The sequence below is a fragment of the Chiloscyllium plagiosum genome, unplaced genomic scaffold (assembly GCF_037043375.1).
Source record: "Chiloscyllium plagiosum isolate Xiang-an unplaced genomic scaffold, Cpla_swu_hap1 HiC_scaffold_11, whole genome shotgun sequence".
In the NCBI taxonomy this organism is placed as follows: Eukaryota; Metazoa; Chordata; class Chondrichthyes; order Orectolobiformes; family Hemiscylliidae; genus Chiloscyllium; species Chiloscyllium plagiosum.
The window spans coordinates 92,678,645-92,699,587 of NW_028270149.1; the positions used below are offsets into that span (position 1 = coordinate 92,678,645).

Here is a 20,943-nt window from a genome sequence, read left to right on the forward strand (position 1 = left end):
CTGGAGGCTCAGGGTGCAGAAATCTGAGTTAAAAATGGGCTATCCTCAAGACTGGAATTACAGAAAGGCACTTAGCAGAGAGATTTGTGGGGATCAAGATTACAGAGATAGGGAGGATTGTGTGATTGGAGGATGTTACAGAGATGCTTATGATAGCAGAGATAAGGAAGAGTTGTGAAGCTTCATGAGGTGACAGTGATAGGGAAAGTTGTGAACACGAAGACACCGAGAGTTAGAGTTTCAAAGTTATATATCATGGAAATGGACCCTGTGGTCTAACCAATCCATGTCGACTATAATTCCACCTAAACTAATGACACCTGCCTCTGCTTGGCCTATATCCCTCCAAATATTTCCTATTTATGTACTTATCCAAATATCTTTTAAGTATGTAATTGTATTCACAGCTACCACTTCCTCTGGAAGTTCGACCCATAAGTGCAAAGATAGAAAAACCCATGTCTTTTTAAAATCTTTGTCATCTCTTCTCAAACTGTATGCACCGGTGTCTTGAATCCCCCTCCAATGCAGCCATTCATCTTATCTACACACTCCATGATTTTATAAACCTCTAATAAGGTCACCCCTCAACCTCCTGCTCTCCAGTGACAGACATCCCAGCCTATCCATCCTCTCCTTCTAAAACAATCCCTCCATTCATGGCAACATCCTGGGAAACATCTTCTGAACCTTCTCCAATTTAATGACATCCTTTCTCTAACAGGGGGACCAGAACTGAACACAGTGAAGAGGCCTCACCAACATCATGTATAACCTCATGACAGTGTCCCAACTCCTATACCTAAAGGTCTGAGCAATGAAGGTAAGCGTGCTAAAAACTCACTTAACCACCCTGTCTACATGTGACACAAATTGCAAAGACCTGAACCCCTCGGTCTCTTTGTTCCACATCACTACTCAAGGCCTTATTTTTAATTAGTGTAATTAATTAATGAGGCTAAAGGAGATGTTTGTTTTATTAAAATAAAATATCTTGCATTTATTCAAATTAAATTCCATCTGCCACAATTCAGCCCATTCACCCAATTGATCAGGATCCCTCTGTATTCGTGGATAACCTTTTGTTACTGTCTACCTTAACAGTTTTTGATGTAACCCACAAACAAACCATGCCTTGTATATTCTAATTCAAACCATCTACACACATGACAAACAAAAATGGACCCAGCACCGATTCCTGGAGAACACTGCTGGTCACGGGCCTCCAGTGTGAAAAACAACCCTCCACTATTACTGTCTCCTATTGTTAAGCTAATTTTGTATCCAGTTGGCAAGCTCTTGCTGAATCCCATGGGATCGAACTTTACAACTTCGTCTCCCCTGCACAACCTTTTTAAAGGCTTTACTAAAGTCCAAATAAACAATGTCTGCCACTCTGCCCTCATCGATCTTCTTGGTGACTACCTTAAAAATCTCAATCAAGTCTGTGAGACACCCTGTTAAGTAACCATGTTGAGTGTCCCTAATCATTCCTTAACTCTCCAAATACATGCAAATCCTATCCTTCTGAATCGCCTCCAACGGCTTACCCACCACTGAGGTCTACAGTTCCTAGGCTGCTCCTTATACCCCATCTTTAACAAAGGTACAACATTAGCCACTCTCCAGTCATCAGGCAGCTCACCTGTAGTTATTGATTATACAAATATTTCTCCATGGTGCCCACAATTACCTCTCACCCAAACTGTTCCCGTCCTATCACTTCCGTCACTTGCCCTGTCTGATCAGACAAGAAAAGGTCAGGTGTTGCTTGCTTCCTGATAGGAACATTTAAATATTGATAAAGAACATTTCTTGAACTCATTTAACACATTCTTTACCAACCAAACCTTTCACACTATCGTTATCACCTACTACTATAACCTTATTGTTGTGACTGTATATCGGAGATCTCTCTGTATATTTTGAATTAGAATTAGATTACCTACAGTGTGGAAACAGGCCCTTCGGCCCAACAAGTCCACACCGACCCGCCGAAGCGTAACCCACCCAGACCCATTCTCCTACATTTACCCCTTACCTAACACTACGGGCAATTTAGCGTGGCCAATTCACCTAACCTGCACTTTTTTGGATTGTGGGAGGAAACCGGAGCACCCGGAGGAAACCCACGCAGTCACGGGGAGAATGTGCAAACTCCACACAGTCAGTCGCCTGAGGCGGGAATTGAACCCGGGTCTCTGGCTCTGGCGCTGTTCCTTATATTCTCCCTGATTATTGCGGCGTCTATAGTGCCATCTGACCAAGGTGATTTTTTTTAAAGTTTGAAAACACAATTTTGTTTTTAAAAAAGCTTTCCTCTGCGATTTAAATATAAATCTCTTTTTGTTTATTCACTCAGATGTGGATTTTTACCCTGAGGGCAGTTGGGAGTTAACCACATTGCTGTGGGTCTGGAGTCACATGTTGGCCAGACCGGGTGAGGATGACAGTTTCCTTCCCTAAAGGGCATTAGTGAACCAGATGGGTTTTTTCCTAACAGTCGACAATAGTTTCATGGTCATCATGAGCCTTTTCATTCGAGATTTTATTGATATCTGATGCCACCATCAGCCATGATGCTACCATCTAACCGTAATCCTCGGAAGATTGCTCATATTACTCGTCTAGCAAGAATATCATCTGGCCATTGCCTCCGTTTTTAGCAATGTATTATTTTTAAAAAAGCTCCATCATTCTCCGTGTACAATTTGAGGTAAAATTACACACATGCAATTTCTGAAGCTGGAGAGGGATTACAGAGGCAGGGAGGGATGTGAGTCTAGTGGGGGATTGTTGTCCAAACATCACTGTGGTGTACATGGACTGCAGCATTTCAGGGAGGCCGTTCACCACCACTTTCTCCAAGACACATAACGGTGGCCAATAAATACTGGTCTGGGCAGCAAAGGCAACCTCCAGTGAATAAAACCGAGCAGTGACCTCTCCCAGCTGACTGGTTGTGAATGTATAAACCGCTCGGAAATGCAGCTTGGAGAAAAGAGAAACAAACAGTGACATTTCACAGCTGCCCTCCGAGAGACCTCGCTCTCTGAGCTGCTCACAGCCGGATCAGCTCAGTGGGTTTCAGTCTCTTGAAACATCAATTTTAGATGGTTTTATTATATTAATAGTGAGAAAGGGGAGGGTTTCTTTTTTATGTCTTTCGGTCTGTTGTTTAAATGTTTAAAATATAAAGCGTAAGCATTAAGTTATTCTCGGGCAGTATTTTTCGAGCAGTAAGACTGTGCCTTTGTCTTGGTCTGTAGATTGTTAAGGCGGAGAGATGGCCTGTTGTAGAGTGGTGTGCTGTTCCTGTCGGATGTTGGAGATTAGAGAGAGTTTCAATGATCCTGATGATTGTGTCTGCAGGAAGTGTGTTTGCAAATCCTATCAGATCACATGGATTGGTGGAGGACTGATTAAAGGCAGTGAGGAATTGACAGGAGCCGGGGGGTGTGATAGGTGGCAGTCTCAGGATTGCAGGATACTGCAGATACAGTCAGGTAGATGGGTTACCTCTAGGAAAACTAGGAGGGGTAGGCTAGTACTGCAGGAATATCCAGTGGTTATCCCCAGCTCAAACAAGTGTACTGTTTTGGAAAATGTAGGGGGTAATAGACTTTCAGGGGAATATAGCACTGACTGCCAAGTTACTGCAACTGAGACTGGCTCTAACATAATGTAAGGTATACCTAGTTCCACGCAAACGATGGTGTTAGGGGACACTCTAGTCAGGGGCACAGTCTGCCATTTCTGCAGCTGACAGTGAGACATCAGAATGGGATGGTGCCTCCCTGATGCTAGGGTCAAGGATGTCTCACAGAGGGAGCAGAATATTCTCAAAGGGGAGAATAGCCAGTGGGAGGACATTGTACATTGGTACCAATGGCATAGGAAGGGGAAAGCATGGGGTCCTGATGAGCAGGGAGATTTGCTAGTTCCACTCGGGAGGCATTAAACCAGTGAGGGAGTTGGGGTAAACCTAAAGAGATAGTGAGAAAAGAGGTATGTCCGAGGCTGGTACTGTTCAGATTAGACTGTCAAGGCAGGCAAGAGCAAGCCACAGAATAAAGTGGGACGGACCAGTTACACTGCATTTATTTCAGTGCAAGATGCCTGACAGGTCAGGCAGATGGGCTCAGGGTATGGTTTTGAACATGGCACTGGGATATTATAGCAATTACAGAGGCATCACTCGGGGATGGATAGGACTAGCAGCTTAATATTCCAGGGTGTAGATGCGATAGAAAGGGGGCAACTGTTCAGGGGGAGTGGCGTCTTTGATTAGGGATAACATTACAGCTGGGCTTCGGGAGGATATTCCTGGGAGTACATCCAGACAAGTTACTTGGGTGGGACTGAGAAATAAGAAAGGGATGACCGTCTTACTGGGATTGTATTATAGACTCTCTCCCAATAGTCAGCGGGGAATTGAGACACAATTTTACCAGGAGACCTCAGTTATCTGTAAGAATAATATGGATGCAATGATAAGGTGTTTTAACTTTACCAACATAGCCTTGGAGTGCTGTAGTGTTAAGGGTTTGGATGGAAAGGTATTTGTTCAGTGTGTACGAGAACGTTTCAGATTCAGTTTGTAGGATGTACCTACTAGAGAAGGAACAAAACCTGACCTGTTTTCTTTATTCATTCACAGGATGAGGCTGTCACTGGCTTGGCCAGCATTTATTGCTTTGTTTAACCAGAGGGCAGTTAAGAATCAACCACGTTGCTATAGGTCTGGAGTCACATGCAGACCAGAACTGGTAAGGATGGCATTTTCCTTCCCTAAAGGTCATGAGTGAACCAGATGGGATTTCCCAACAATTCCCAACATTGTCGTCACAAAATTAATTTTTCCAGATATTTATTGAATTCACGTTCCAAAATCTGCTGTGATGGGATTCAAACCCAGGTCCCCAGAACGTTATCTGGGTCTCTGGATTAATTGTCTAGCAATAATTTCACTCCGTCATCGCTGCCTCTTAGGAAATGAGGCAGGGTGAGTGACCGAGGTATCAGTGGGGCAGCACATCAGCACCAAAGATCCCACAGTATTGTGGCTTAGTGGTTAGCGCTGCTTCCTCAGCACCAGAGACCTGGGTTTGATTCCAGCCTCTGGCGACTCTGTGTTGGAGTTGGCACGTTCTCCCCAGTGTCTGTGAGGGTTTCCTTCGGGTGTTCCAGTTTGCTCCCACAGTCCAAAGATGTGTAGGTTAGTTGGATGAACCATGTTAAATTTCCCAGTGTGTCCAGATGCAGTAGATGAGGTTTTGGGATGTGCGGAGAAATCTCTGCCTGATGTGAAAAGATCCTTTTCGTGTCTTGGACAGAGGTCAGAGGGAGGTGTGGCTGCATGTTTTACATCTCCCGTGACGGCAAGGGAGGGTCAAGTGTGTGGAGCATGAGTTGGTGGGAGGGGGTGGGCCTAACAAGGGTGTTGCCGAGGGAATGGTCTCCATGGAACGCAGATAGGGATGGAGAGGGAAATATGTCTGTGGTGGTGGGATCCGACTTTAGGTAGCAGAAATAACAGAGGTTAATGCACTGTATCTGGAGATTAGTGGAGTGGAAGATGAAGACTGCAAGGTTATAATCTTATTGTGGTTGAAGTGGTGGGATAAAGGTGAGGTGCGGGAAGTGGAGGGTATGCATTGGAGGACATTGTTGATCAAGTGAGAGGGAAATTGTGGTCCTTGAAGTAGGAGGCCTTTCTGGGATGTCCTGGGGTGGAATTGCTCCTCCTGGGAGCAGATATTGCAGAGGCAGAGGAATTGGGAATACAGGATCACGCTTTTATACTTGAAGGAAATCAAGAGAGCAAAAAGAAGACATGAAATAGCTTCAGGCACTGGTTTAAGTAGAATCCAAAGAGATTAAACAAATATATCACAGACAAAAGATTAACTGGACCAGAGAATAGGACCCCTTAAAGATCAACAAGGCTGTCTATGGAACCACAGGAGGTGGGAAAGATATGCAATTATTTCTTGCCATTTTTTACTGGAGAAGGATATGGAAGCTCGGGAGTTTGGAGAAATAAACAGAGATAACTTGAAAAGTGTCCATGTTACAGAGGAGGTGGTACTGGATGTCTTAAATCACATCAAGGTTGATAAAGCCCTGGAACCTGATCAGGTGTATCCCAAAACTTTCTGGAAATCTAGAAGTGATTGTTGGGCCTCTCCTGAGGTATTTGTATCGTTGATAGCGACAGGTGAGGTGCCATTATTTTAAAAAGGTGGTAAGGAGAGGCCATGGAACAAGAGAACAGTGAGCCTGAAGTCAGTGGCAGGCAACTTGTTGGAAGGATTTCTGAGGGACAGGATATCCATCTATTTGGAAACATAAGGAATGATTAGGGAGTGTCGATGTGCACGTACAAAGCCACAATCATGTCTCACTAACTTGACTGAATGTTTTGAAGTGACAAAGAAAATTGATTAAGCCTGGCAGTGAATGTTGTTTATGTGGACATTCAACAAGGTTCCACAAAGCAGACTGGTTAGCAGGGTTAGATAACATGGAATGCAGGGAGAGCAAGCCATTTGGACACAAAACTGGCTTGAAGGTAGGATACAGAGGGTGGTGATGGAGGGTTGCTTTGCGGACTGGAGGCCTGTGAGCAGCAGTGTGTTGCAAGGATCGATATTGGGTCCTTAAGTAATTGACTTGGATGTGAATGTGTAAGGTATGGTCAGTAGGTTTACAGAAGACACCAAAATTGGAGGTGTAGTGGACAGTGAAGAAGGTTAGTTCAGAATTCAACAGGATCTTGATCAGATGGGCCAATGACGCAAGGAATGGCAGATGGAGTTCAATTTAGACAAATGTGAGCTGTTGGATTTCGGAAAGGCAAATCAGGGCAGGACCTGTACACTTAATGGTAAAGTCCTGGGGAGTGTTGCTGAACAAAGAGACGTTGGAGTGCAGGTTCACAGTTCCTTGGAAGTCGAGTCACAGGTAGGCGGGGGAGTGAATGCAGTGTTTGGTACACTCCCCATTATTGGTCAATGCATTGAATGCAGCTGTTGTGACGTCATATTGTGGTTGTACAGGACATTGATTAATGCTCTTCTGGGATTCTGTTTTCAGTTCCAATCTCCCTGTTCTCGGAATGATGTTGTGAAACTTCAAAGGTTTCAGAAAAGGTTTGCAAGGACTTTGCCAGGGTTGGACGGGTTGAGCTATTGGGAAATGCTGAATAGGCTGGGACTATTTTCCCTGGAGAGTTAGAGACTGAGAGGTGACCTTATAAATGTTTATAAAATCATGATGGACCTGGATAAGGTGAGCAGTCAGGGACTTTTTCCTGGGTTCTGTGGGTTCAGAACTAGAGGACACAGGCTTAAGACGAGAGGGAAAAGATTTAAAAGGGATCATTTTTCTCAATGAACAGAGTTATCAGAATCTGGAACATTCCACCTGAAAAGGTGCTAGGATTTGAGTCCATAAGGAGTTTACAGGTTAACATTATGAATTGGGTGATTGGGACTAAATCTGACAGTTCCTACAAAGAAATGAAGTGCAATTTGGATCAATCTGTGCTCCCTCTCAGGCCAAAAAAGACCCTGAGCTCCCGGTTGCCTGCCACTTTAACACGCGAGCGTGTTCCCTGTCCAACATCTGTCTCATGCTTAGGTGCAGTGTTCCAGTGAAGCTTGATGCAAGCTGGCAGAACACTCCAGAACATACCAAATGGACCATATTTCAAGGACTGCAATTTCCCCCCTCATGTGGTCAACCCCAATGCCCTCCAGTGTATCTCCTCCACTTCCGACACCACTGCCCTTGAACCCCACACTCCAACCCTTAACTCACACACATTGTTACCACATTGCCTGCCATTACACACTACCCACGATTAACCACTAATTGTCTCCGTTGACAGCTATTCCCCACCTACATCACTCCACGATTGGAGCTGCCAAGGACACAAACCTCTAGAATATCCTCCCTAACCCCCTCTGTCCTCCATTAAGATTGTTGGGCCTCTCCTGAGATATTTGTATCATTGATAGCGACAGGTGAGATGCCATTATTTTTAAAAAGGTGGTAAGGAGAGGCCATGGAACAAGAGAACAGTGAGCCTGAAGTCAGTGGCAGGCAAGTTGTTGGAAGGGATTCTAAAGGACAGGATATACGTGTATTTGGAAATGATTAGGGAGAGTTAAAGTGGCTTTGTTTGTGCAAAATCGTGTCTCACTAACTTGAGTGTTATTTTTTTTCTTGAAGAAGTGACAAAGATGATTGATGGCAGCCTGTGAACGTTGTCTCCATGGGCATTGAACAAGGTTCCACAAAGCAGACTGGTTAGCAAGGTTAGATAACATGGAATGCTGGGAGAACGAGCCATTTAGATACAAAACTGGCTTGAAGGTAGGAGACAGAGAGTGGTGATGTAGGGTTGTTTTGTGGACTGGAGGCCTGTGAGCAGCAGTGTGCTGCAGCAATGGATATTGGGGCCTTCAATAAATGACTTGGATGTGAATATATGAGATATGGTCAGAAGGCACTAAAATTGGTGGTGTAGTGGGCAGTGTAGAAAGTTAGTTCAGAATACAACAGGATCTTGTTCAGATGGGCCATTGGAACGAAAAATGGCAGTCTGAGTTCAATTTAGATAAATGTGAGCTATTGTACTTTGGAAAGGCAAATCAGGGCAGGACTTCTACACTTAATGGTAAAGTCCTTCGCAGTGTTGCTGAACAAAGAGACCATGGAGTTCAGATTCATTGTTCGTTGAAAATAGAGTCGCAGATAGGCAGACTAGTGAAGGTGGTGTTTGGTACGCTTATATTTATTGGTCGATGCATTGAATACAGAAGCTGGGACATCATATTGTGGCTGGACAGGACATTGATTAAGCCATTTCAGGAATTCTGTTTTAAGTTCAAAATCCCCTGTTCTGGGAAGGATGTTCTGAATCTTGAAAGAGTTCAGACAAGATTGACAAAGACTTTGCCAGGGTTGGAGGATTTGGGTTACAGGGAGAGTCTGGGGGTAATTTCCCTGGAGAGTCAAAGACAGAGGTGACTTTATGGAGATTTATAAATCATGAGGGGCATGGATACGGTGAACAGCCAGGGAGTTCCCCCCCCCAGGTGAGGTGGGTCCAAAACAAGAGCACATGGGCTTAAATTGAGAGGGCAAAGATTTAAAAGGGATCTAAGGGGCAGCGTTTTCAAGCTGAGTGTGGTGTGTGTGTGGAATGAGCTGCCAGATGAAGTAGTGGAGACTGATACAATTACAACATTTGAAAGGCATCCATGAATGGCATGGGTTTTGAGGGATAGGGCCCAATAGCTGGCAAATGGGACTCCAGTAGTTTAGGATTCCGAGTCGGCATGAATGAATTGGACCGAAGGTCTGTTTCTGTGCTGTCCATCTCTATGACACTAATAAATTAAGATGCGTTCCTCTTTTGTGGAGAGCTAGCAGAAGCACAGATAATTGTCCTTGGAGCTGAGACGGTTAAGCAGTGATTTGGACCAGGTGCAGATTTGTTTCCAAACAATTAATTTGCAGAGAGAGAGGAATTGTTAGCACGATCACAATTTTTCGTAACTACTTTCAGGTAACTGGCAAATAATAGAGTGAAAATGGGAACATTATTTCACTCAGTAAGTTCTGCACACCTGTAATAGGCTGAACGGCAGCTGGACACAGATTCAGCAGGTGTTCTCAAACAGATTTATAATTTTACTTTTTAAGGAAGGACTTAGTGGGCTTTGGGCAAGTGAGAGGGGAGTTGGGACAGATTTGCAGCATCTCCAGAGGGAGAGAGTACAGTCCCAATGGGCTGAATAGCCCCCAGCCCCTGTGCTCTGTGATACTGTCCCATTCACTGTGAATGATGAAGCTCATCACAGGGCAGAGAGAGAGAGGATCCCACCACTTACCTCACAATGGGGCCCAGCTGATTGATCTCAAACAAGTACACTGTTTCGGAAAGCGTCGGAGGTCACACTCTCAGGGGCATATCGCACTGACAAGCAAGGTACTGGTACAGAGATTGGCTCCAATGTAATGTGAGGTATATGAGGTTCCTGGTGATCGATGGTGATAGGGGATTCTCTGGTATAGGGCACAGACTGCCGTTTCTGCAGCTGACAGTGAGACATCAGAATGGGTGGTACCCCCCTGGTGCCAGGGACAAGGATGTCTCGGAGAGGGAGCAGAGTATTCTCAAAAGGAAGTATGATCAGTGGGAGCTCATTGTACATTAGTACCAATGACATCGGAAGAGGAAAGGATGAGGTCCTGACGAGAGAATATAGCAAATTATCCTGGAGGATAAAAAGTAGGTCTTCATGGGTAGTAATATCTGGATTACTCTTTGTGCCGCATGCTAGTGAGAGTAGGAACAGCAGGATAGAGCAGATGAATGTATGGCTAAGGATCTGGTGCAGGGAGAAGGATTGCTATGTTTGGATCATTGGAATCTCTGCTGGGGTAGAATTGACGTGCATAAGAAGGATGGATTGTACCTGAATTGGAAGGTGTCTAATATCCAGGCAGGGAGATTTGCTAGTGCTACTCAGGAGGCATTAAACCAGTGAGGGAGTGGGGGGTAAACCTAAAGAGATAGTGAGAGAAGAGGTATGTCTGAGGCTGGTACAGTTGAGAAGTTAGACAGTCAAGTCAGGCAAGGGCAAGGCACAGAACGAGGTGGGACAGAGCAGTTTCACTGCATTTATTTCAGTGCAAGAGGCACGACAGGGAAGGCAGATGAGCTGAGGATTTGGTTTTGAACATGGGACTGGGATATCATGGATATTACAGAAACGTGGCTCAGTGATGGATGGGTATAGATGCAATGGGAAGGATAGAAAGAGGGACGAGAGGAGGCAGAATGGCATTTTGGATTAGGGATACCTTTATGGTTGTGCTCAGGGAGGATATTATTGGGAGTATTTCCAGTGAAGTTATTTGGATGGAACTGGGAAATAAGAAAGGGATGATCACCTTGTTGTGGTTGTCTGCTTGGGTTTCGTCTGGTTGCTCTGGTTTCCTCCCACAGTCCAAAGATGTGTAGGATGGGTGGGTTATCCAGGCTGAATTGCCCATAGTGTTCAGGGATGTGCTGGCCAGGTGGATTGCTCATTGGAATTGCAATGTTATAGGGGTAGGGTAGAAGGCTCTGATGTTCAGTGTGGATGTGATGGGCTGAATGGCCCGCTTCCACGCTGTCTGGATTCTCTGATAATTCTACTAGCTTTAAAATAGTTACAGAAAATAATAGACCAGATCTAATAGGTAAGCTTCTAAATTGGACAATTTCGATGGCACAAGGTAAGAACTTGCAAAATTTGTTTGCGGGAGGTTATTTCCAGGGAAAGGGATGGCTGGAAAGGGGGAACTTAACATAAGGAAGAGGAGCAGGAGTAAGAAATCTGACCCCTCAAGCCTGCTCTGCCATTCAATAAGACCAGGGCCGATCTTTTCATGGCCTCAGCTCCACTTTCCTGCTCTTACTTGTAACCCTTAATTGCTTTCCTGTTCAGAAATCTACCTTTTGCCTTAAAGACATTCAAGATGAAAGCCTCAGCTGCTTTACTCAGCAGCAAATTCCACAGATTCACAACCCTTTAGCTCAGAAGTTCCTCCTGAACTCGGTCCTAAATCTCTCCACATACACTAACCCTCTCAACTCCAGGCCCAAACTAGTGACCCTCATCTGCACTCCCTCCAGTGCCAGTACATCCTTGCAGAAGTAAGGAGACCAAACCTGTACACAGTACTCCAGGTGTGGCCTCACCAGCACCCTAAGCATTTTTTTAGAATAAGTGGCATCACGTTTGCAGCTTGCCAATCTGTTGGAACTGTCCCAGAGTCGAACAAATTTTAGTGAATAATCACAAGAGCATTTGCTATTTTCCCCCGCCATCTCTGGGATGCATTCTATCAGGGCCAGGAGACCCATCTACCTTTGGGCTCTTAGCTTTTTCAACAGTACCTTTTTACTGAGAATGATTGATTGTTTTGATGTCCACATCTGCCAATGCCTCCATAGACCTGTGATAATGTGAGTACAGACACAGTATTTTCCTGTTAAGGCCAAGGCTGGTAGGTGTAGAGAATGCTGCATGACTAGAGAAATTGAGACTCTGGTCAAGAAAATGAAGGAGGGATATGGCAGGTATGGAGAGCTGTGTTTGTGTGACTCCCTAGAGGAGTATACTCTCGGGAAACCAGGAGAGCAAAAAAAGGACATGAGATAGCTTGGGAAATTGGTTTCAGGAGAATCCAAAGAGATTCGACAAATATACTATGGACAAAAGAGTAACCAGGCAGAGAATAGCAACCCTCAAAAATCAGTAAGGCTGTCTATGGAACCGCAGGCAGTGGGAGAGATTCTGTAAGTATTTCACATCAGTTTTTACTGAAACATGATATGGAAGCTAGAGAGTTTGGAGAAATAAATAGTGATAACTTGGCAATTGTTCATATTACAGTGGAGGAGGTACTGGATGTCTTAAAAAGCAGAAAGGTGATAACTCCCAGGAATCTGAGCAGGTGTGTCCCAGAACTTTGTGGGAAGCCAGGGAAGTGATTGCTGGGCCCCTCGCTGAGATATTTGTATCATCGATTGCCACAGACAAGGTGCTGGAAGATGGGTGCCATTATTTGAGAAAGTTAAAAATCACACACCAGGTTATAGTCAAACAGGTTTAATTGGAAGTGTGCTTCCAATTAAACCAGTTGGACTATAACCTGGTGTTGTGTGATTTCTAACTTTGTACACCCCAGTCCAACATCGGCATCTCCAAATCATTATTTGAGAAAGGTAGTAAGGAAAAGCCAGGGAACGATAGACCGGTGAGCCTGAAGTCAGTGGCAGGCAAGTTGTTGGAAGGGATTCTCAGGGACAGAATTTACATGTCATTGGAAAGGCAAGAAAAGATTAGGGAGAGTCAGCATGGCTTTGTGCATTGAAATCATTAACTTGGACTTGAGAAAGACACAAGGTTCCACAGAACAGATTGGTCAGCAAGTTCAACACCATAGAATACAGGCGGAACTAGCTATTTGGATACAAAATTGGCTGGAAGATCAAAGAGTCATAGATGTACAACACAGAAGCAGAGACCGTTCGGTTCAACCAGTACATGCTGACCAGATATCCCAAAGCAATGTAGTCCCACCTGCCTGCACCCGGCCCATATCCTTCCTATTCATATACCCATCAAGATGCCTTATAAATGTTGCATTCGTCCAACCTCCACCACTTCCTCTGGCAGCTCATTCCATACACGTACCATCCTCTGTGAAAAGGTTGCCCCACAAGTCTCTTTAAAGTCTTTCCCCTCTCACCCTAAACCTATGCCCTCTAGTGCTGGGATCCACCACCCCAGGGAAGAGACTTTGTCTATTTATCCTATCCATGCCCCTCATGATTTTATATACCTCTATAAGCTCACCTCTCAGCTTCCGAAGCTCCAGGGAAAATAGCCCCAGTCTATTCAAAATCAATTCAACCCCCAGCTGAGCTCAAATCCTCCAATCCTGGTAACTTGTAAATCTTTTCTGAACCCTTTCAAGTTTCACAACATCCTTCCAATTTTTAACGTCACAATTTTTAGTAACTACTTTCAGGTAACTGGCAAATAATGCAGGTTAAAAATGTGAAGATTATTTTACTCACTAAGTTCTGAGCATCTGGAACAGTTTGAAAGACAGCTGAATGCAGATTCAGTAGCTATTGTCAAAACAAATTTGAAATTTAACTTTTTAAGGAAGGATTTGGAAGGCTATGTCCAAATGGGAGGTGAGTTGGAACTGACTGGTACCATCTCCAGAGGGAGAGAGTACAGCCCCAATGGGCTGAATAGCTCCCAGCCCCTGTGCTCTGTGATACTGCCTCATTCACTGTGAATGATGAAGCTCATCACAGGGCAGAGCTGTAGAGATTACAGCATGAAAATACACCCTTTGGTTAAACTGGTCCATGCTGACCAGATATCCCTACCTAATCTAAGTCCCATTTGCCAACACTTGGCACATATCACTCTACACCCTTCCTATTCATATACCCATCCAGATGCCAAATGATATAATTGTACCAACATCCTCCACTTCCCGACAGAAGATTCCATACATGCACCAACCTCGGTGGGAAAAAAAATTGCCCCTCTGATCCATTTTAAATTCTTCCCCTCTCATGTTAAACCTATGCCCTCTCATTCTGGACTCCCCCACCCCAGGGAAACGACCTTGTCTATTTATCCTACCATGCCCCTCCTGATTTTATAAACCTCTATGAGGTCACCCCTCAGCCTCTGATGCACCTGGGAGGATCCCACCACTAAGGTCACAATGGGGCCTGGCTGATTGACCCATAGGAGAGTCGGCGTGGTCCTCCGGCCAATGGGAGTGAATGAGGGGTGGGTCCAGCAGGCCAACACATGACCATCAGCTTTGCAGGCGCAGTGTCACTGTGAGGGGGGACTCAGTGAGTGTGAAGGGAGTGGGAGAGACAGCAGAGACTGGGAGAGAGATGGAGTTAGTGTGGACTGGGAGGGTTGATAAACACTGTTTCAGTCTGCTAGACCTGAATTAGATACTCCGGGTAAATTGAAAGAACTGTGGATGCTGTAAATCACACACAACAACTGAAAGTACTGGAAAAGCTCAGCAGATCTGGCAGCATCTGTAAAGTGAAATTGGTTCGCATTTTGGATTCGGTGACACATCCTCAGGAACTGATGCTACTGAGAAAAAATGTTGGTTTTTATGCAGAAGGTAGGGGTTAAGGAGTAAATGATAGGGGGGGAATAGAGTCCAAAGAGAGAGATAAGAGCAGTTGGACAAAAAGAGTGGATAACGATCTGAGGGGGAGGGTGAATAGCTGTTTATGGAGACTGTTAGTGGCGAACCATAGGTAGTGTGTAATGCCAGGCTATGTAATAACAAGGCCTGGTGAGTGGGGTAAGGGGCAAAGACACTAGGACGTGGGAGAGTTCAGGACCTAAAATTATTAAATTTGATGTTGAAGCCAGAGGATTGTAGGGTCCCCGATTGGGAGATGAGGTGTTGTTCTTCCAGCTTGTGGCGCTGGAAAAGTACAGCAGGTCAGGCAGCATCCAAGGAGCAGGAGAATTGACATATTGGGCATGTAAGCACTTCATCAGAAATGTGGGAGTTGGGGGAAGAGGGCTAAGAGATAAATAGGGAGGGGTGTTTGGGGTTGGGGGGAAGGGAGCTACGAAGAGACTATTTAGATGTAGATGGGGTAGTGGTGAGAGGGTGAAATGGATAATTGGGAAGGAAGATGGACAGGTGGGACAGTTCAGGAGGCCAGTGCCGAGTTGGAGGGTTGAATCTGTGATAAGGTGGGGGAGAGGAGATGAGGAAACCGTGATGCCGTGTGGTTGAAAGGTTCCAAGGTGGAAGATGAGGTGTTCTTCCTCCAGGCGTCGGGTGGCTTGGATTTGGGGATGGAGGACACCCAGGACTTGCATGTCCTTGGCAGCGTGGCGGCAGAGGGGATGTTGCTGAAGTGGTCGGCCATAAGGCGGTGGGGTTGGTTGGTGCATGTGTCCCAGAAATATTCCCTGAAATATTCCACAAGTTGGCGTCCTGACTCCCCAGTGTAGAGGAGACCACGTTGAGAGCAAAGGACACAATAGTTGAGGTGTTTGGGTGGGCAGGGAATTCTCTGCTGGATGTGGGAGGATCCTTTGGTGCCTTGGATTGAGGTGAGGGGGAGGTGTGGGCACAGGTTTTACACTACTTGCAGTGGCAAGCGAAGGTGCTGGGAGTGGAGGATGGGTTGGTGGGGAGCGTGGACCTAACGAGGAAGTCACAGAGGGAATGGTCTCTATGGAATGCTGAAAGGGGAGAGGAGGGGAGGGAAATATATCTCTGGTGGGGTCTGATTGTAGGTGGTGGAAATGGCAGAGGATGATGTGTTGTATCTGGGTGGAAGGTGAGGAGTGGGGGGATCCCATCCTTGTTGGGGTTGGAAGGGTGGGGTTCAAGGGCAGTGGTGTGGGAAGGGGAGGAGATACACTGGAGGGCATTGTTGACCACATGGGAGGGGAAATTGCAGTCCTTGAAATAGGAGACCATTTGGTATGTTCTGGAGTGTTCTGCCAGCTTGTATCAAGCTTCACTGGAACACTGCAGTAAGCATGAGACAGAGATGTTGGACAGGGAACAGTCTTGTGTGTTAAAGTGACAGGCAACTTGAAGCTCCGGGACCTTTTTGCAGCCACAATGTAACTCATCAGTCACCATTTCCACCACCGCCACTCAGATGCTATCAGGTTCCTGTCTCCTCCACTAACAGCTTTCCACCCTCCCACCAGATCGTTATTCACTCCTTTGTCTTTCCAAATGTTCCTGTCTCTCTTTGCGCTCTGTCCCCACCTATTATTTACTCTTTAACCCCTATCTCCTGCAGTCCAAAGATGTGCAGGTCCGGTGAATTGGCCCAGATAAATTTGCCGTAGTGTTCAGGATGTGCATTAGTCCGGGGAAATGGAGAGTAATAGGGAGGGGAATGGGTCTGGGTGGGATGAACTTCGGAAGGTGGGTGTGGAATTGTTGGGCCAAAGAGCCTGTTTCCACACTATAGGGATTCTACTTTTCCCAGCTGTCTTCGGTTCTGCTGAAGGGTCACAGAACCCGTGATGACCCTTGGTGCTTGCAGGAGGTGGAAAGGGGAGAGTGGCACAGAAACTGGATGAGATGTATCCGTGTAGTCTGGGAGGGTTTGGTCATACTCTGTGCAGGTCGTTAATCTGAATTAGAAACTCTTGGTCCCACGTTTGCAGCAAAGGGGAAAACAGCTGTGGGCCTCAGGCAGTGAGAGGTCCTCAGGCAGTGAGAGGTCCTGGGTTAAGGCCGCCATCTATATTTGGGGCAAGGTACAGCAAGGCGCATGCACATGTCCTCTTTTGGGGGGGCGGGGCGATTTAAAGAGGAGCGTTTACACATCAAACACATACCAAGAGAAGTGTTCGCCTTCACTATTCACCTTGCACTAATTGTGAGCTTTGTTTTGCGAATTCATTTTATAGGATATTAATTGAGAATAATTGGGACTGGAATCTCAAAAACAAGTTTCTACAGTCAGCGGAGTCATCAGGATCTGAACATCATTGGCATTTAACTGTGGAACGAGAAAGGTTTGTTCAGTCTGGGAAAATATCACCAATAGTTTTGTCAAGCAAAAAGCAGAAAGATGTTCAAGTTCATGGTCAGATCACCCTTTGGGTATGTGTTCAATTCTTGGCCCTGCAGCTGTGGAAGGAGGTATTGGCCTGAGAGAGAGCACAGATTTATCCAAATGCCAGATTTAGTCCCAATCACCCACTTCATGATGTTAACCTGTAAACTCCCTACTTCCAATTCCCTGCAAGCTTCTCATTGCATTTCCTTATGGACTCAAATTCCAGCACCATTTCAGGTGGAACGTTCCAGATTCTGACAACTGTCTGTTCATCCAGAAACTGCTGAAGTCCATGTTGACTCTGGGGTTACAAAGGGCTGAACTGAAAGATGAGATGCTGTTCCTGAGCTCCCATTGAGATGCATTGGAACAGTACAGGAGGCTGAGGGCAGTGTAGGTGTGAGCAGACAATGAAAATGACAAGGCTGTACTGAGAGTGCTGCTTGGCTCAATGAGTGTGTTTTGGAGTTGGGTGTAAACAGAGGGAGGTGAGACTGGGAGAAGGTGAAGCTGAAACTCCGGTTTAGTTCAGGCCATTCAGTAATTCACGTGGTCCCAATGGGAACAGTCAATTTCTCAGTGATACCTGCGGAGTATTTAAGTTTTTAAAGTATGACATATCTGCTGAAGTAAAGATTTTTTTTTTATTATAATGTACATGTTTGAAGTGAAGAAAGGTTGCTCACTCATTTAAATTTTCTTAATGGGAGTAACGAGATGAATGTAGAGAGATGTTGTGATAGGGCACCTCAGACCCGTGGTGTGGTCCTCTTGTACATGTGGGAAATAAGGGACATTCCAGTGTGCCTGACGGCTATGTGTGCTGCAAGTGTGTCCATCTGCAGTTACTGGGAAACTGCTTTTCAGACCTGGAGCTGTGAGTGGACTCACTGTAGAGCATCTGAGAATGTTATGGACAGCACGTTTAGTGAGTTAGCCACACTGCAGGTGAGGGCTACACAGGCAGAAAGGGAATGGGTGATCATCAGATCAAGTAAAAGGCTCAGGAAGGGAGTGCAGGAGTCCCCATTGGTCATCCCCTTCTCATACAGATACTGTATCCCGCTTTGGATTCTGTAAGGGCGGGAATGGGTGGGGTAGCTTCTCGGGAAATCAGCAACAGCCAGGGTCATGCTACCACAAAGAGCTCCGCTGCACAGAGCGGGAGGAAAGAGAGGGAACACGGCTATATTGACAGGGGATTCAATGCTCAGGGTTAGGGCGGGCACTGCTGTGACCATAGATGTGAATCCAGGATGGTATGTTACCTCCATAAAGCTTGGATCCGCGATATCATGGAGCGGCTGCAGGACTTTCTGGAGCTGGAGGTTAAACAGCCCGTGGTGGTGGAACACACAGATACCAACGACATCGCTAAACAGAGGGATGAGGGCCTGAAAGCTAGATATCGGGAGAGCAGAGATGCATTAAAATGTAGCTCCTGAAATGTAATAATGTCAGACTTACTCCCAGTGCCATGTGCTAGTGAGAGCAGGAATAAGAGGGTAGATCAGCTGGATGTGTGGCTGGGGAAATGGTGTACCAGAGAAGGGTTTAGATTCCTCAGGCACTGGGACTGTTTTGGATTAGGTGGGACCTATACCAGCCTGACTAGTTATCCTTGGGCAGAGCTGAGACAAATCTGATAGGGGCTTTTGCAGTTCCATTGGTGAGGTTTTAACTAGTCTGGCAGGGGGTTGGGAACTAAAGTGTCGGCTTAGATGGGTCAGATTCAGGTCAGGGAATGGGAGGTAGAATATTAGTGATGTAGTCAGCAGCTCAGAAAGCCAAAGAAAAGGAGGATTAAACGAGGATTGAGTCCCTCTTCAGCCATCAGTCCTGCCATCTCAGAAATGTGAGTCAACAAAATATGGAGCTGTATACATGTCTATGACTCTATGTGCTTCAGCAAAATGGTGGAAATCTGCAATAAGAACATAAATTGCTGGACATCCTCAGCAAGTCTGTCAGCATCTGAAATGGTGACAGATGCTGGAAACATTGCAGCCTTGCAGAAGTGTTAAGATGATCACACCAAGCACTACAATATCGGTTACACGCTGAGTGCCAGAACGTGGAACTAGAATAAATAGGCACTTGATGACCAGCATGAATACGATGGGGCTGGAAAGTTGATGTTTCGGATCAGGACTATTCATCCGGACTGACAAACTGTCCTGACCCAAAACATCAGCTTTCCTGCCCTTCTGATGCTGCTTGACCTGCTGCATTTCCCCAGATCAACATTGTATAAACTCTGGCTTCTAGCATCTGCAGCCCTTAACTATCTACACATCCCAGGACTCAGGCTGGTGACCCTCCTTTACTCCCTCTCAATAACCAGGATCGCTCTCCTTGGGAAAGGGGAACAAAGGTACACACAGTACTCCAGGTGTGGTCTCACCAAGGCCCTTCCAGAAAGGGATCCCTGCTCCGGTACTCGAATCCTCTCACTAGGAAGGTCACACATCATTTACATTCTCCACTGCTTCCCACAAGAGGGAATCTTAGAGAAACACAGAAAAAAATGGGGTCACAGTCTCTGGTATAAAACTGTTGAATACAATGCCTCCATCTTCTCCATATTGGTCATCAAGCGCATGTGCCTGGTGTGATCATCCAAACACTTCTTCAAAGCTGCAATGTTTCCTGCATCTGTCACCATTTCAGATGCTGCCAGACCTGCTGAGGAACTCCAGCACTTTCTGTTTTCTCTGTTGGGGGGATTTGCAGTTGAGAAATTCAAATTGAACTTCCTGTTACTGGATCCGTGCCGATCTGAATATCATTGGCCTTTTCATCTGGATAGAAAGGTGTGCATTCTGTCCGAGGACGAATATTTCAAATGTCAGTGTGGCTGGAAAAAGTACTGAGACAGCAAAGTCCGTGTTAGAGTGGTGGCAGTGGAGAGAGATTTCATTGGTTTTTGAAAGTCTAAAAAATCATGGCACATTTCCCAGGAACAGTTAAGCCACAGATTGGTTTTGTATGAGGGCAACTTACCAGGAAACCGGAAAGACAAAAGGATTCCTGCATCATGGAAAAAGCTATGAAAATGGGATTGTTGTAACGGAGTGAATTATCGATCATGGATTGTAATCCATTGGCGTTGTCACGTCGGTTCCAGCACCGTGGGGAAACACGGGAAATGTGATGAGTGCAGTGTAGGTTTCAGTTATTAAACTGGAAAAGGTGCAGAAGAAATTTACAAGGATGATGCCAGGTCTCAGGGGTCTGAGTTACAGAGAGAGGTTGGACAAGCGAGGACTTTTTTGTTTAGAGCAGAGGAAACCGAGGGGGAATATATTAAAGAAGTGTATAAGATCATGAGAGGCCTGGGTAAGGTGAATGCACTCAGTCTTTTTCCCAGGGAACTAAGGACTGGAGGGCATCAGTTTAAGGTTAGAGGAGAAAGAATAAAAGGGAAGCTGAGGGGCAACTGTTCTACACAGAGTGTGGTATGTATATGGAATGAGCTGCCAGTGGAAGTGGTTGAGGTGGGTCTGTTAACAACATGTAAACGGCATTTGGACAAATACATGGATAGGAAAGCAGATGAGCCAAGTGCATGGAAATGGGGTTAGCGTGGATGGACATTCTGGTCGGCATGGGCCAGTTTGGGCCAAAGTGCCTGTCTCTGCTGTAGGATTCTATGACTCTAAGTGCATTTGCTATTTCTCCCCCTAACTCTGTTGGTATCTTGGGATGTATTCCATCAGGGCAAGGAGACTTGTCTACCTTTAGCTCCATTAGCTTGCCCA

General features: G+C 45.6%; 1 long non-coding RNA gene across 7 annotated transcripts in view; it reads left to right on the forward strand.

Annotated features, from left to right (window-relative positions):
* LOC122547713 (uncharacterized) overlaps window positions 1–20,943 on the forward strand; it is a 46,270-nt gene that overhangs the window by 18,217 nt on the left and 7,110 nt on the right. For 3 of the 7 annotated variants that reach the window (XR_015758708.1, XR_015758711.1, XR_015758707.1), the window contains 4 exons: window positions 725–823; window positions 2,363–2,440; window positions 4,661–4,769; window positions 17,031–17,138. This is a non-coding gene — a long non-coding RNA (uncharacterized LOC122547713). The remainder of the gene's footprint in view (window positions 1–724; window positions 824–2,362; window positions 2,441–4,660; window positions 4,770–17,030; window positions 17,139–20,943) is intronic. The other 4 variants (XR_015758709.1, XR_015758710.1, XR_015758712.1 and 1 more) reach the window with 3 other exon arrangements.